The 15,131-nt window shown below is 44.4% G+C and overlaps 1 long non-coding RNA gene across 1 annotated transcript in view; it reads right to left on the reverse strand.

The window, feature by feature from the left end:
• LOC139032395 (uncharacterized) overlaps positions 1–15,131 on the reverse strand; it is a 38,668-nt gene that overhangs the window by 11,495 nt on the left and 12,042 nt on the right. Inside the window, exon 3 of the long non-coding RNA XR_011484917.1 lies at positions 4,972–5,178. This is a non-coding gene — a long non-coding RNA (uncharacterized lncRNA). The remainder of the gene's footprint in view (positions 1–4,971; positions 5,179–15,131) is intronic.

A 15,131-nucleotide genomic window follows, 5' to 3' on the forward strand; every position in this document is an offset into this window, starting at 1 on the left:
GGAAAGCTTGGGCACCTCCTCGAGTTTTCTGACATTCCCAGGGAAGTGACATTTTCATGAACCCTCTGAGCCCCAGCTCCTACCAACAGAATCAGTTCATTCACACCTTTATCCTGCTTATTGGAGCCACTCCCTCACTTCCTTAAAAGTCGGTGCAGGTCTGGGATTGAGTCATTTCCTCACTTGCCGTCCATGAGCTCACAGGACCTTGACACTTGCAGCGGACTCTGCAAGAGGTTTACAGAGATGACAAGAGCGAAGATGGTGCTGCACGACAATAGCCCAAGCATGTTAAAATTCCATGGTAGGCAACCCCGGGCTTCAAAAAGTTCCTCGGCAGCTGCTTCCCTGCCTCTCTTCTCTCCTCACCCTCTGTACCCAAACTCCTGCTGGTTTTTCACGCTGACTCTTTCAGCTCCTTCTTTTTCCTTTTCTCTAACTAGACCCCTTAACCTCAAAGCGAAGAGCCGACTCACTGGAAAAGACCCTGATGCTGGGAAAGATTTCAGGCAAAAGGAGAAGGGGGCAGCAGAGGATGAGATGGTTAGAGCGCATCACCGACTCAAAAGACATGAATCTGAGCAAACTCCTGGGGACAATGGAGGACAGAGGAGCCTGGTGTGCTGCAGTCCATCGGGTCACAAAGAGTCAGACGCGACTTAGCAACTGAACAACAGCAGCAGCACCCGGACCCCTTTAGGGAGGGCTCACTCACAACCCCAGGTGCTACTAATCCCCAGGAGGAATTCTTGGGTTAGTTTCTAATTTTCTTCTTACACAGCTACCCAGAACAGCACCAGGTTCATGGTAGGTATCCTATCAATTTAACGCATATTTTCAGGAAACATCCAGATAGACTCAGGTAAGAATGGACTCATGTTAAGACTTATGAGAAAGGAAACAAAGTCCAAACAACAGACGGAGAAGATTGCTCATGATTCTTATAAACTTTAGTCTTACGAAATTTTTCATCATCCAAAGGGATGAAATCTAATTGATACCAAGTTACATACAATGGAGAGCAGGCATTAAAAGCAAGGTCTTCGGAGTTCAGATGACGTGGGATCAAATTCTAGTTTTCTAAATAACCATTATCAACACCAAGTAATTACCTTCTCTGAGCTCCAATATCCTTAGCCATAAAATGCAAATAATGATACACAGGCCACGGCCTTGTTAGAAAGAGTAAATGAGAAGTAAGCCAAACGTCCCGCACAGTCCTAGCCCCTAGTAAGTGTGCAACAATAGTTTCTCTCATCTAATGAGGAGATGAGTCTTCATACCTAGGTATCCCGGGAAAGAAAGACACCCCAAGAGATAGAACAAAGGCCTTGTGGTATTCTCTTATTTCTCTCTTACGCACCCAGAATTGTACTAGTTACAAACCACCCTTGGAAGAAATGAAAAAATGGTTACTCAGATCATGTTCTGTGTTTGTGACACAGATGAGGCTCCCAGTTGAGAAAGGCCGGGATGGATGGAGGCAGGACTAAGGAGCTGAATTTCTAGACATATGATATGAGAAGGAGAGTTTCTTAGATATTTTAGGCCTGGGAGGAAAAGACTGATCTAGAACTTTAAATATTTGAAATTCCCTATGATCTCCTCACCTAAGCCTTTCCTATGGTTCATCTTCTCTCAGAAAAATCACATCAAGGTCCCAACGCGAAGGACCTCAGATTCATGGTAGGTCTCAAGATTCCTAAAAGACATTTTGACCTTAATTTCAATTGTGGTTTTTATCACAGACCAGTACTATCAGGATTAAAGATGGCACTCATCTTACAACTTTTAACTTGTGCCAATAACCAAAAAGCATGCTTTCTAGGGAACTCAGTGAGTGCCATATATGACCAACCATAAAGCAAGTCCATATATAGGAAGAAGCTTACAATCCCTGACAAAATATCAATAAAAATCCCCCATTCTCACGTATATTATAATAACTTTAATCAAAATCTTCATGTTCATCTTCAACATCACTGTCTTTGTCATCAATAGAGCCATTTTTTTGGAGTCATCAAACTCAGTTCTTCAGAGTGTATCATCTATACTTCTGCTTCAGGACTATAAGCTGATCCACAAATCATACTCACACCTCAAATGGAATCCAAGACAACAAGTTCCATTTTCAGAATACTGGAAGATTTTGTTTTCTTTGTCTTCTGGTGCATAACTGTGATACTCAAAGCATAATCAAACTAATTCTATTTTTCAATAAAACCATATGTTTAATTTTCACCCACATTCTAGGAAGGCAGAACCCAAGGAAAATGATTGAATATGGTTAGATTTATTTGTTTATCATTCTAAATGACTACATCAGGTTATATTTGGGCATATGAAGTCTGTTTCATCTTACAAATAGCACAAATGTATTCCAATATATTTTTTGCAGTACAAGTTTAAGCTTGTTAAATTTTTACCATTAATATAACATATAAATTCTGTATTTTTGTTTTTTAATCTTTGCATAAACTATAAGGCCCTCACCCTTGTAAATAAAACATCCCTACATCATTCGTTCTCCACAAATACAAAGATCCCTGTCTTTCTTGTCTTGCCTTTTTGCTTTCTCATTCACCACTCTGAAATTCCTTCATTCATTCATGGAACTCATCAAGTGCCTTATTAGTTCATGAACATCAGAAGAAAGACTGACCTTATGTTGCCACAACTTAACAGCATGGGATACAAATTTATTTCATAACATTTTCCATTTTCACTAAACTTACATATGATTTTTTCTCGTTCTAATTCAAGTAGAATTGAGTAATTTTTCCTGTTCTCTAAATAGCGCTTAGATTAGGTTCCTTTATCAGTCTCTTGACTTTTCAGATAGCTCTCAGTATGACCAAAAATAGAAAGGCTGGAGTGAACGAAGCACTGAAGGGGAATTCAGGACCCGGCCCTGGCCCAAGCAACAAGTTCGTGCTAGAAAAAAATGGTGACAAAGAACAGGCAACAAGGAAACTGGCTAGCTATTTGAACCCTACCTTTTAGGCAACGGGGAGCCCCCAAATATTTTTTTAGCTGACAGCAGACATTAAAAAAAAAAAAATCCACAGGCTAATTAGTATAACATGGCCTTTGGGATCAGAGAAAAGAATGCATTCATATCTCATCAGTTAATGAGAAGATCTTAGACTGCTCACTTCCCATAAGCTTCTGTTATTTAAGTGAACGTAATTATATAGACATCAAAGAGTCGGTGGAAGGATTTAAAATGGCCATAAAATGCTTAGCATAGTACCTGGCATAAAATCGGTGGTCGATAAATGGTGACTGTCAAGTCATACTATGAAGTCATGTTTGGGGAAAATTAATCTACCGGAGGCGGGTATGCATGAGGGATCAGAGGCAGGGAGATCACTGTAGCTTACAAGAAAGTTGGGAGGATGGCTTGGAATCCTGGAAGGTTTGGAGATAAAGAGGACAGAGGGAACAAGACATAGGCAAGACTAATGATGACCCTGATAGTCGAGACCCAGCTGATCAGCTAATGAGAGAACATCAGTGCCTTCCAGAAGGAGTGTCGGGACAGGCGGGGAGAGGAGGGAGAGAAAAGCACTAAAGATAACCCAGAGAGCCCAGCTAAACAGCTAAACAAGGCAACCTCAGTGCTACTCACGGGGAAGGTCAGGATAGGGAGAATAAACTTGCTTCTAGACACAGTGGGTTTAAAGTCAAGGTGGTAAAGCCAAGGAAACATTTACTAGAAAGTTGGAAACATGAAACTCTTGGGAGATAAGTCACAGGGAGGAAAAGAGGCTTTGGAACAGCTTCCACTGAGGTAAGAGTTAAGATGGTGGAAACAGAACTCTCTACAAGGTGAGACATCTGGAGCACATGGAGTCGATGTGACAGACTTTCTTACCCATTGGCTTTATTCTGCTCTGATTTTCTTTCCTTCTCAACTCAAAATTCCAGGAGAACAGAGAGACTGTGAGTAGGGATGCTTATCAATGTATCTCTAAAGCCAAGTTCGGGGTTGGGCACAGAGCAGGCTTTCCTCAAATATTGTTCTTCTAATCCATCATATACCTGGAGGATGGCATGGTAACCCACTCCACTATTCTTGCCTGGAGAATCCCCGTGGACAGAGGAGCCTGGTGGACTACAGTCCAGGGTGTTGCAAAGAGTTGGACACGACTGAACGACTAAGCACTATCCATCACACATGGGATAATCAGAGAGACCATGACAAGTCCAGGTTCAAGGCTAAATATTTTATATTCCTGTCTTTTAAAATCCACTCAACAACTCTTTGAGGGGTATGTTATTGTGCTGTTATTGTGCTGTTATTGTGCTGTTCACCTAAATAACAGCAGTTTATGCAAGACAAGATCTCCAAGATCTTGCAGCTGTTGGTCTCTCTGATTATCTCAGGCAGTTCTGAAGCTCTAATCATCCCTTCCGAGGTCTTTCATACATACTAGGGAAATAAATGACTAATGGAAAACATCTTTCAAGACATACAGAGTTTTATTTGGCAGCGGAACTACAGGCGGCTAGTTGTGGGCAGGGATATCAGAGGAGAAGGGGTGGATGCCATCAAAGGCAATGAAATGGTCAAGGACTCTAGAGGACAGAAGCACTGCTCCTCCCTGAGTGTGTGACTCCAGCTTGGGGAAACCACTCCATTTGTCTGGATTACTGAAACAGGACCCCACTGGGCAGGGGGAGGGGGTCTATCAAAGAGCATTTAGTCCATGTCCTTGATAGAAGGGCGAGGAAGGCAGCCTGCGGAGGAAGCCAGGTTAGCTGAGACCACAACAGCTTCTGCAGCCCCTCCCCGCCCGGCTGGGGACTCTCCAGGCTCACACCTCACCAGCTGGGCAGGGTGCTTTCCTCTCTTTTGTTTCTAGACTCCCAGCCTGATGTTTGCGAGTACCAAAGTGCCACTCTCATCATTCCACTGGAATGAATGCCATCTTCTGGGCATACTTTTCAAGTAGAATCAATACTTACCTCTCTTTACAAATAGTAAGAGGGGAAGAGCAGGCAGCCACGGAAAGCCCAAATCTCCCGATCACTGGAAACCAGTCACAGTCGGATGAAGCTGTGGTCAGACTCATTCAACACTCAGAGCTTCCTGAGGGACTTTCCTCTGTAGGTTTCCAGGCTTTGCAAGATGTTTCTCCCACCATCACGACAGGGGAAATGACCCCAGCTAGCCTAAGGAAATCAACATTGCATAGATCAAAATGATAGATCCCTTCTACCTACCACAAGAGTTCTATTGTCTGAGCCAAAATATAGGCTTCAGGAAATATCCCATTAGCAACGTCAATGTGGCTACAGTAAAGCACTCTAGAATGGTCTGACCTTTGCCCTTGAAGAAGAAAAACAAAAATTTCCTCAACAACTAGCTGTGCCTCTCCTCACTCCAAAGAAGAACGAAATCATAATAAACCATACACCTCCCTTCGAACATCAAAAGCTGTCCCCGGGGTGTAGAACAGAATTACCTGTGTGAGTGGTTGATCTGTAGCTAACTGCCAAACATAGGGATTTAAACCACAAACCCAAACAGGAAACCACCATTTGAGGAAACCACGTACACACTGGTCTCCAATCACCTAGCCCTGGAAGCAGAAACAACCTGAGGACTGTGTCCAGAGCCACTTCTCCTATTGGGCAGTGGTATCGAATCTGACAACTGGTCACCCAGTTTCTTCTGAAAGAGGGGAGAGAAAGGGAGTTCTGATAACCCTAGAGGCAGATACTGCCAGACCTGGGCAAGGTCTGGTAATTACGGGAGAGCACACAGTCGCCACCCGGTTTTCTGAACATCATAACCTCAGAGCAAGACCTGCGTGTCACCAGGCCTAAAGCTGACTCTTGGCTGACCAACTCCTCAAAAGCAGGGATCATGCCGGTCTTGTCCACTGCTGGATCCCAAGCACCTAAGATAGTGCCTCGGACTCAACATGCACTTGAAAATTTGTTTGGACGGATGAATAGATGCCCCAATTTTGGTTTCCATTTGGCGTTAGTGATTAATTTTAGTGCAAGATACCTGATATGTCACTGGTCCATATACATCCATCTCATCTGGGGGTGAGAACAGATGTGCAAGGTGGTCCATAGGGTGTCCGCGACTTTCCTCCCACCAGCATGTCAGAAAAAATACTGATTAGGGGTCATATGGACCTGGCCTCAAAGCCTGGCCCTACCTCTTTCTCTCTAGGTAAATTTGGGCAAGTTATTCCACTTCCCTAAACTGCGGGTTTCCATCCATAAAATGGAAACAGTAACACTGATGTTTAGGGTCTTTGTGAGAGTTAACCAAAATGGGGTACATCAAATGACTCTCAGTACCTGGCCCACAGCAGGGGCTAAATGTTATATACCACTGCTGGTGTTATATCACCACCCAGGTAGGAGAAGGAAGGGCCGTCAGAGAGTGACCACCCTCCTACTGTCTACTGCCTCCATCCTTCTGCATTCCTCTCCAGACACCATTACCCTTCTGCCCAAGTTCCTGCTGGCAGGGTGAAGACCACGCTGTGCATTCAGGATTTCAGAGCCACTTATCACACACATTCACCTATCCTAGCCAGTGCTGGGCTAGAGGTTTAATAACTGGTTCTCTAAGGGAGAAAAAGGGGGTTTGATTTGTAGCTTTTGCCAGTTTCCATGGTATAAATATTTCCCCCATGTCCAATTTCAAACTGCTGAAGATATGGAGCACAAAGTTGGTAAGAGATGATTAATGCATATCATTATATTGTATTTTCACCATTCAGATACAACAGACGCAAATAACCTAAAGAGTAAAGTAATCATAGTAACAGTAAAATGTAGTAAAATAATTAAAAAGTGGTGTCTTGACTATTCCCTTACCTGTATTTTCATTATAATTCATTTGATTATAAGTTTATATAGTTTTCAATAATGGCTGTGTTTCACAATCAGCTTGCAAAATTCCTGAAAATGTAACAAATGGGCCAGTGTGAACTGACTCCAGCACAACGCTGATTCTGATCTGCTTCTGCCCACAGTATCCGTACCACCAGAATGGAGTTTGGGCAAATTCAGTGGGCCTGAATATCGAAAGACTTCAAAGACCAACAAGACATCCCCAGAATTCAAGGCATGTTTTAAGGAGACAAATTTGACTTTCTCTAGAACTCCCTCCAGGAGAAAGTAGTCAATCTTTGGGGTCTTTGAATGAGGAGATTAATTGACTTCCTAGGTTCCGGGGAAACCCAGTGTAAGTCAGGACACTGGAATACCAGAGACTTGATCTGTGAAGCCAGGGCGAGGGAGAAAAGAAGCCTGGGTCACCACCTGCCTCAGCTGCCACGTGGCTATGTGTCTTTAAGCAAGTGACCTCATCTCCCACAGCCTCAATTTCATCATCTGCAGAACGGGGACAGTACCTACTTGCAAGTGTGGCTGTGAGGTTGATGAGCTCATATATTCCAACTGATTCTCTGAGCTGCAAAGCATCTTAAACATGTAAGGCATTTCTTCTATGTGGGGAATGAGACAGAAACCAGAGTGAGAAAGAGCTGGGTGGGGAGGAGGAAGAAGGCAGCCAATTTAGACAGGGGACAATGGAAGAAACCAGGAAGAAGAGGCTGGGAGTAGGAGGAAGATAAGGGAAGCGAGGGTGAGAGAGGGCAGAAAGCAGCCCATTGCATTTGGAGTCATTCCTCAGTGTTTTTCCAACCCTCTGGCCATACTCACTGCAGCAGGTTCTGCCTTATTTCTTAATAGCTCCCATGCTCATCTAAGACACTTGTACACCATCCCAAACACCAAGAATGGATTCTGGCTTTCTTAGCCTGTACGCTGTGGCCTTCCTGACCCACATGTATTCCCTCCTCATCATGGGTGGAACCATCTTAACCACAGTTGGCATTAGAATTATCTGACGCCCAGAGCTCTATTTTGACAAAAATCCTTCTTGAGCTCAACCGTGTTTCTGTCTCTGTCAGACATGAAGCTGGAAATACTGCTGGGCCTTGAATGAGAAAAAACTGAAAATCAATTTCAAATCAAGGCAATGGTTTGCTTTAGGGGTGCCTTTGTTAAGCAAACATTTTCATGCAAGGATTCTTAAGACCCGTCTCTTTCAAAAATACTGCATTCTCTGGCCAAAGTGGGGGTAGAAATGGGACAGATGAGTGATGTTCAGCGCTGAGGCTTTTCAGCAACAGAATAGGCAATTGAGGAGACAAGTGTTTTCTCGTTACAGGAAGGACAAAGAAGAGATAACGTCTTTAGCGTGTGAGAGAGACAGATGTAGAGAGGACCCAACAGGTTGGCTTCTCAAGATTCTTCCTAACCTGAGACACTACTACAATCATTCAAATATACCATCCTTGGCTCCCATCCTTCAAGCTTCACAGCATAGCTTCTTCACCCTTTGGCAGGGCTGTTATGAAAACTGGGACATTCCCTCCCCACCACCGACTCAGCCAATAGGATTAGGAGGAGTAAACAAAATGGCATTCCTCCTGAGGACACTCATTTCCCAGGGTATCTCCAATCTCAACCATAGTTACACTTTATTTTTGCCTTTGGGTTCAGAAATATTTAACTTGGTTTGACTTTATAGATGGGGAATCCCAGGCCTGCAAGTCCATCTCCCTGGCCTCTGCCGTAATCATCTCTAGCCTGGACAAGTGCCACAGGCTTCCACCAGCGGCCTTTCCGCCAGCCTCTCTAACTCCAACTCATCCTCTGCATGGGAATGATTATTTTGAAATGCAAATGTAACTGTGTTCCTCCTCTGCCTACAATTTTTCCATAGCTCATCACTAGGAGCTTCTGTACACAGGAACAGAAGTCCCAGTGAACCTGGTTTCACTGATCTTTAGGATCTGTGCCCTCCTTCCGGCCCTGCTTTCTTCTCCACACATCCTCTGCTGGAGCTGTACCCAATCGCAATTGACTGTCCAAAGACATCATGCTCCTTCCTGCCTTCACGCTTTCAGAAGTTACTCTCTCCTTTGAGAACAGTGCCATCTGGCCCATCGTTACCCCTACTCACCTGGCAAAGGTCTCTTCTCTTCATGCCTATCTCAAATACTGCCTCTTCTTTAATGCCCTCCCAGAACCACTCAAGCAGGTTCAATTCCCTCCCGCTGTCCTATTTCCACAGAATCTTGTATTGATACAGACTCTAGTTCTGCAGTTATCACTCATCTCTGCCTTACCTATCTGCATCTCCCAGGGTTGTGAGCACTGAGACTGCATTATACTCATCCCTAAGAGCTCCCTGGTGGATCAGCAGTAAAGAATCTACCTGTAATGCGGGAGATCCAGGTTCGATCCCCAGGTTGGGAAGATCCCCTGAAGAAGGAAACGCAACCATTCCAGTACTCTTGCCTGGGAAATTCCATGGACAGAGGAGCCTAGTGGGCTACAGTCCACAGGGTCATAAAAGAGTCGGACACAACTTAGCAGCTAAACAAAAAAGTCCCCCAGAGGGCTGGAAACAACACCTGGTTTTTGTCTGAATGGCTTGTCCAAGGTCATACAAGCAGAAGAGGTCACATGTGAACCAGCTCTTGATAAGCTCACTTCCTCACCTGCTTTCTCTCAATCTCTCAGCCCTAACGTTTTCACCTTTCTTAATTTCTTCTTTCCACCCTTTTGTGAATAAAAATCTGACCCGTACAGCCTGAAGTTTCAACTTTCAGTTTTACTGAGGTGCTCTTCCAGAGCAGTGCAGTAAACATCCAAGCTCCTCTCTCTGCGTCTCCATCCGCCTCAGTGGTTTCTGGATTCTGCTCACATCAAGAAGGCACACACCACTACCCCCAGGACAAGCTTCCATACACCCCGGTCGTTGCCACTTACACGTGCTGGATCTGGTTATGACCCACCCATCATAAACCACCCAGCAACACCATCACAGTCCACCCTGGTGTGAAGCTGGCTGTCCACAACAGTCCAAAAACAAACATGCTTGGATATTTTCCTATAGGGAAACTTCAAAGAAAGGAAAGTGATGAAAGCGAAATATTTTTCCCAAAATATTTTCATAGCAATTACTGAAGTCCATCCTCTTCACAAACACTCATCTTGCCCACTTCATTTGACAGACCAATCAACAATCCAGAGAGGGTAGGGCCTTTGCCCAAGGTTGTACGTTGGTTACAAGCAAAAATACAGATGTTGTCAGGGTCTCCCAACCACCAGTGTTTAAGGTTCTGTTCCATCTGCAAGGAACAGTAGATTTATTCATTCATTCATTTTCCTTCTTTCTTCTTTTTCTTTCTTTCTTTTGGCTCCTTACATACTTGTTCTGAGTTCCTACCAACATTCCAGGTACTGGGGACACTGTAGCAACAAAACAAAGTTTCTGCCCTCATGAAGCTCACGTTCTAGTTTCTTCTGTAATTTTTAATGGACTCATCTGAATCACAAGAAATATTTTTTTTCAGAGAAGTCACAGGAAATCAAAAGAGAATTCAATTCTGACTATTGTGTTGGACCACACAACATATCTTGATGCTTTTTTTAAGGCAAGACTCTGGTTCCCAAGGAGAATGCCTCCAACTAGTGTAACTGGATGGTTTAGCACAACTTGGGGGCGGAGGGTGGGGTGGGGCGGAGGGTGGGGTGGGGGGGAGGGTGAGGCAGAATCTGGCTGTAGAACCCCACATGGTAAAAGTCAAGGCACACAATTTAAAAAATCATCAAAACTCTTTTCCCTCCCAAAACACAGAGTTTGATTTAAGAATGTACTGAATCTCAACCCAAAAAGAACCCCTTGAATGCTTTAGTCCCTTTTTATCCTCTGGTTGGTTCAGCTCCTGCCAGTCACTGAAGGGCACAAGAATGAAGCCAGGTTCAGTTCTGGTTGTTACATGAAGCCAGTCTCTGCCAACCAAGAGCTATGGTCGTATCAGATTATAGATAATCTCATATATCAGGTGATCTAAAACACCTGCTCTGAGTTCCTGGGTGAAACTAGAAAGTTCTTCCCCTTCCCTGGGACTCTGTTTCTCCATACGAGACTAGGTAGGCACCAGTCCCAGTGCTGTCTATGGACTCTGAGAAGTTAAATTTTCCTGGACCTCAAATTCATGTATTCAGTAGGCATCTGTTAAACACTATCACTTGTCATTGTGCCAAGTGATAAGGACACAGCTGTGACCAAGATGGACTTGATCCCAACCTTCACAAACTGATTCTTACCAGTGTCTCTTTGGAGCAAATTTCTCTTTCTCCCATTCTGTTTCTTAAGACTATCTCTATACAAGGTATGGCCCTGGTGGAGCAGAAACTCAAAGTCAAGTGTTATGAAACCTCTCTTCAAGGAGCTCAGAGCAGCAGGAGAACATATACATACATCCCATTTATCACAACCAAGGTAGAATGCGTACAGTGGCTTAAAGAGGTACAGTGAAATGCCACAAGATCAGATTAGAGAAGAGAAACCTATGGGCCCTCTATGATTTAGTAAATATCTGCTCAGATCCAATTCAGCAATGCTAAGTGCTTTCACAGATGTGGCCTTTCTGGACCTTCACCACAGCCACACTGCAGTCCCTACTTTACTGATAAGGAGACTTGAGGCACAGGGAGGTTCGTGTGACTTGTTTGAGACCAGATTGCTGAGAAGCGCTAGGATCCACATCCAGGTCTGTCCGTGTCCACAGTCCCTGCTGGTGTGCCGAATGAAGTCCCCTCTTTCAGCACCAGGCACTCACTAGAGCCTACAGGTTAGAGCACCATGGCGAGGTCTTACAGATAAAGAACAAGGAGAAAATTGGTTTCCAGTCTCATCATTTTGGTCTGAAAAAAGATGTGACTCTGACCCTACCCAACTTTTTCACACTTGCAGGCATGGGTTTGGAGAGAAGGAATTTGAATCAGATGAAGACAGGTTTGTACCCAGCAGAGGAACAAGGATCTGAAAGGTTAAAAGTCACAGAGGGAGCTACGATTCTCGAGGGGCTCCAGGAGGGGAGAGTGTGCTGGGAAATGAGGCTGGCTAGGTAAGCTGGGTGCAGACCACAAGCAGCTTTAATTAGATCTCACTCATTAAATTCAGCAATTTGGCTGAAGATTAGTCTGAAGCCCCTGAGGCCATATTGGGCAGGATGGAAGAGGGATGGATAGGAGTCTGAATTAGACACTCACCAAAGATAAACCAAGGCTTATGGTCTTCCAGGTATCAACAGTAAGAGGTTTCTACTAATCAAGATACAACTTTTATTTATTTTAGTCTCATAAGGTGAATGGCATGTCAAGGGGAAGGCTTGGAGCATCTGCGATTTTCTGAAGCTCATTTGTGGCTTTGAGTAGTTAGAGGGGTGAGCACAGCTGAGGGTGCGAGAACGCTGCTTTAGAGTCAGCCAGGCATGAACACAAACCGTGACTCTGCCGTCTCCCCGCTGTTTGACTCTGCAGCTTCCTACAAGTCTCTATGCCTCTACTCGTTCCACGGGGAAGGGGGAAATAACACTGGCCTCCTTCACATAGCTTTTGCCAAGTTTAGTGAAATTATATATGTAAACTTACCTAGCACTTTGCTTACACGAAGTTAATAACAAATCATAACTGATACTAAATGAACATGAGCTAAAGGGAAGATTAACCGTCTATCACTTAGTGGATACCAGGTACTATATAGGCATTATTTGATTAATATTTAATCCTCCCAGCAATACTTCTGCAGAGATGTTGCCATCACAAGTTAGCATAATAAGAAACTGAAGTTCCAGGCAGTTATGCCTGGTCAGTTTTTTTAAATCATTTTACTTCTTTCTGGCTGTGCTGAGTTTTTGTTGCTGAGCAGGCTTTTCTCTAGCTGCAGTGAGTGGGGGCTACTCCCTAGTTGCGGTGCGAGGTCTTCTCACCACTGTGACTTCTCACGGTGCAGAGGACCGGATCTAGAGCAGTGGGCTTCAGTAGCTGTGGCTCCCCGACTCTAGAGCACAGGCTCAGTAGTGTGGCGCTCGGGCCTAATTGCTCTGCAGCATGTGGGATCCTCCAAGGCCAAGGATCGAACCCATGTCTCCTTCACTGGGAGGCAGAGTCTCTACCACTGAGCCACCAGGGAAGCCCTAATCATTTGTTTTTGATCTCAGTTTGGCTGCTCATAATCTAGAGCCCGACTGCCGTGGGTTAAACTCCTCTCCTCACTGCTTCTAACTTTGTTAATCAACATACCTTTGTAGCTTATACATTCTCTGGTGCTCAGTTTTCTCATCCATAACCTGTGAACCCTTCTGCCCACAGCAGTCATAAGAGTTAATAAGATAACGTAAGTAACATGACCAGCCCACACGGACCATTCAAAAACGATGTTACCCTTGTGGTAAATTCACAGAGCTATGAAGAGGTGGAACTGGAATCTGAACCTATGTCCAAAGCCAAGGTTCCTTCCTCTGTATCACATGCTGGGAAACAACCCCAGTGGGCAACTCTATATTCAACGGGAGATGACATGACCTCCAGAGATGGGGAATTTCCCAAAAGAATCCAGCTGGTCCAGAAGTCTTTCTAAACCCAAGCCCTGCTTCAAATTCCTACTATTAGTTTCATTTCATTAGGTTAAAGCTCAACTAAAAGCTAAATGTTTCTGCTAGGAGGTAAACACATTATTTCTTGCTGAAGTGTTACAGTCCTATGTTTGTATTAGATGGCTATCAGCAAGCAGGAATCTGGATATAAGAAGTATAAAGCCAAAGACACGTCAAGGTTCAATGAAATAAAGACTCCCATCAGGAGCTGAACAGATATGGGTAGGCTCCCAGAGTTAGGCAGGACAGAAGGGGAGAAATAATAACTGATGTTGATGAGTAAGTTCTAGAACTCTACTGTATAGGAGAGTGCCCATGTCTATCGAAGCTGTATTGTATACTCAGGATCTGCCCAAGAGGGTGGATATGATGTTAAGTGTTCTCATCACCAAATCATCATCATCATCATAATAAATGGGGCAGGAGACGACTCTGGGAGGTGATGGATGTGGCTCTGCCCTTGACAGTAGTGATGGTTTCACAGGTGTATACTTTAACCCCAAACCCACTGAGTTATATGCATCCCTGCTGGCTCAGTGGTAGAGAATCTGCCTGCCAATGAGGAGATACAGGTTCAATCCCTGGGTTGGGAAGATCTCCTGGAGAAGGAAATGGTTACCCACTCCAGTATTCTTGCCTGGGAAATTCCATGGACAGAGAAACGTGGCAGGCTATAGTCCATGGGGTTGCAGAAAAGTTGGACACGACTTAGTGACTAACCAACAATAACAACAAAATATGTATACATTTTCACATGTCATCATACCTCAACAAAGCAGTTCAAAAAAAAGAAAGAAGTTTGATCAATAAGAGGCCCTACTCGAGCTGTGCAATCTCAGCTAAGCCTCTTCCCTCTTTTGAGTCTCCACTTCCCCCTCGAACAAAGGACTCAGACCAAACGTCCCTAAGCACTTTCCAGTTCTGACAGTCTCTGCTTCTGCAGAGGGAAAATGGCCAAAAGTGACTGAATGAGACAGTCCTTCCCAAGGCATCTTGAGGAGTTTTTAGGGAGAGGCCCGAGTTGGGGATAGGCCATCTTGAGCAAGCAGAGGCCCGAAGTTCATCGGCTGATTGTAGCTGCCAAACCACAGATCGTCATCCCCACTTCTGAGCTCACTCCGTCTCCCTGATCACTCCTAACACCAAAACTGAACTTGGAAGGATCCAAAACCTTCTGGCCTTGCATTATTTATTACTTCAGATGAGGAGGCTGTAATCCATAGAGGTCAAGCTGATCCCTCAAACATCCTACTTTTGGATTCATATAGAACTTATTAAAAACACATCTCCAAGTGGCAAAGTCGGCAATGACCCTTAAACCCAACTCTGGTCCAGTGCCCCCTTGGCTCCATCAGATGGATTCCTACTCTAATTCCTCTGGGGCCATATTCTCAGCCAGGGTCAACTGTGTCTCCACAGGGGCCATCTGGCAATGTCTGGAGACATCCTTGCTTGTCACAGTGCCACAAAGAACCACTGGCATCCAGTGAATAGAAGCAAGGCATGCTGCCAAGGATCCCACAAGGTACAGAGTAGCTCCCACAAAAAAGAATTATCTGGCCCAAAATGTCAGTAATGTTGAGAAATCCTGCTCTAAAACATACCAAAAGCTCACCTAGTTTTTCAAGTTACAGC

The sequence above is a fragment of the Odocoileus virginianus genome, chromosome 31, assembly GCF_023699985.2.
Source record: "Odocoileus virginianus isolate 20LAN1187 ecotype Illinois chromosome 31, Ovbor_1.2, whole genome shotgun sequence".
Taxonomy (NCBI): domain Eukaryota; kingdom Metazoa; phylum Chordata; class Mammalia; order Artiodactyla; family Cervidae; genus Odocoileus; species Odocoileus virginianus.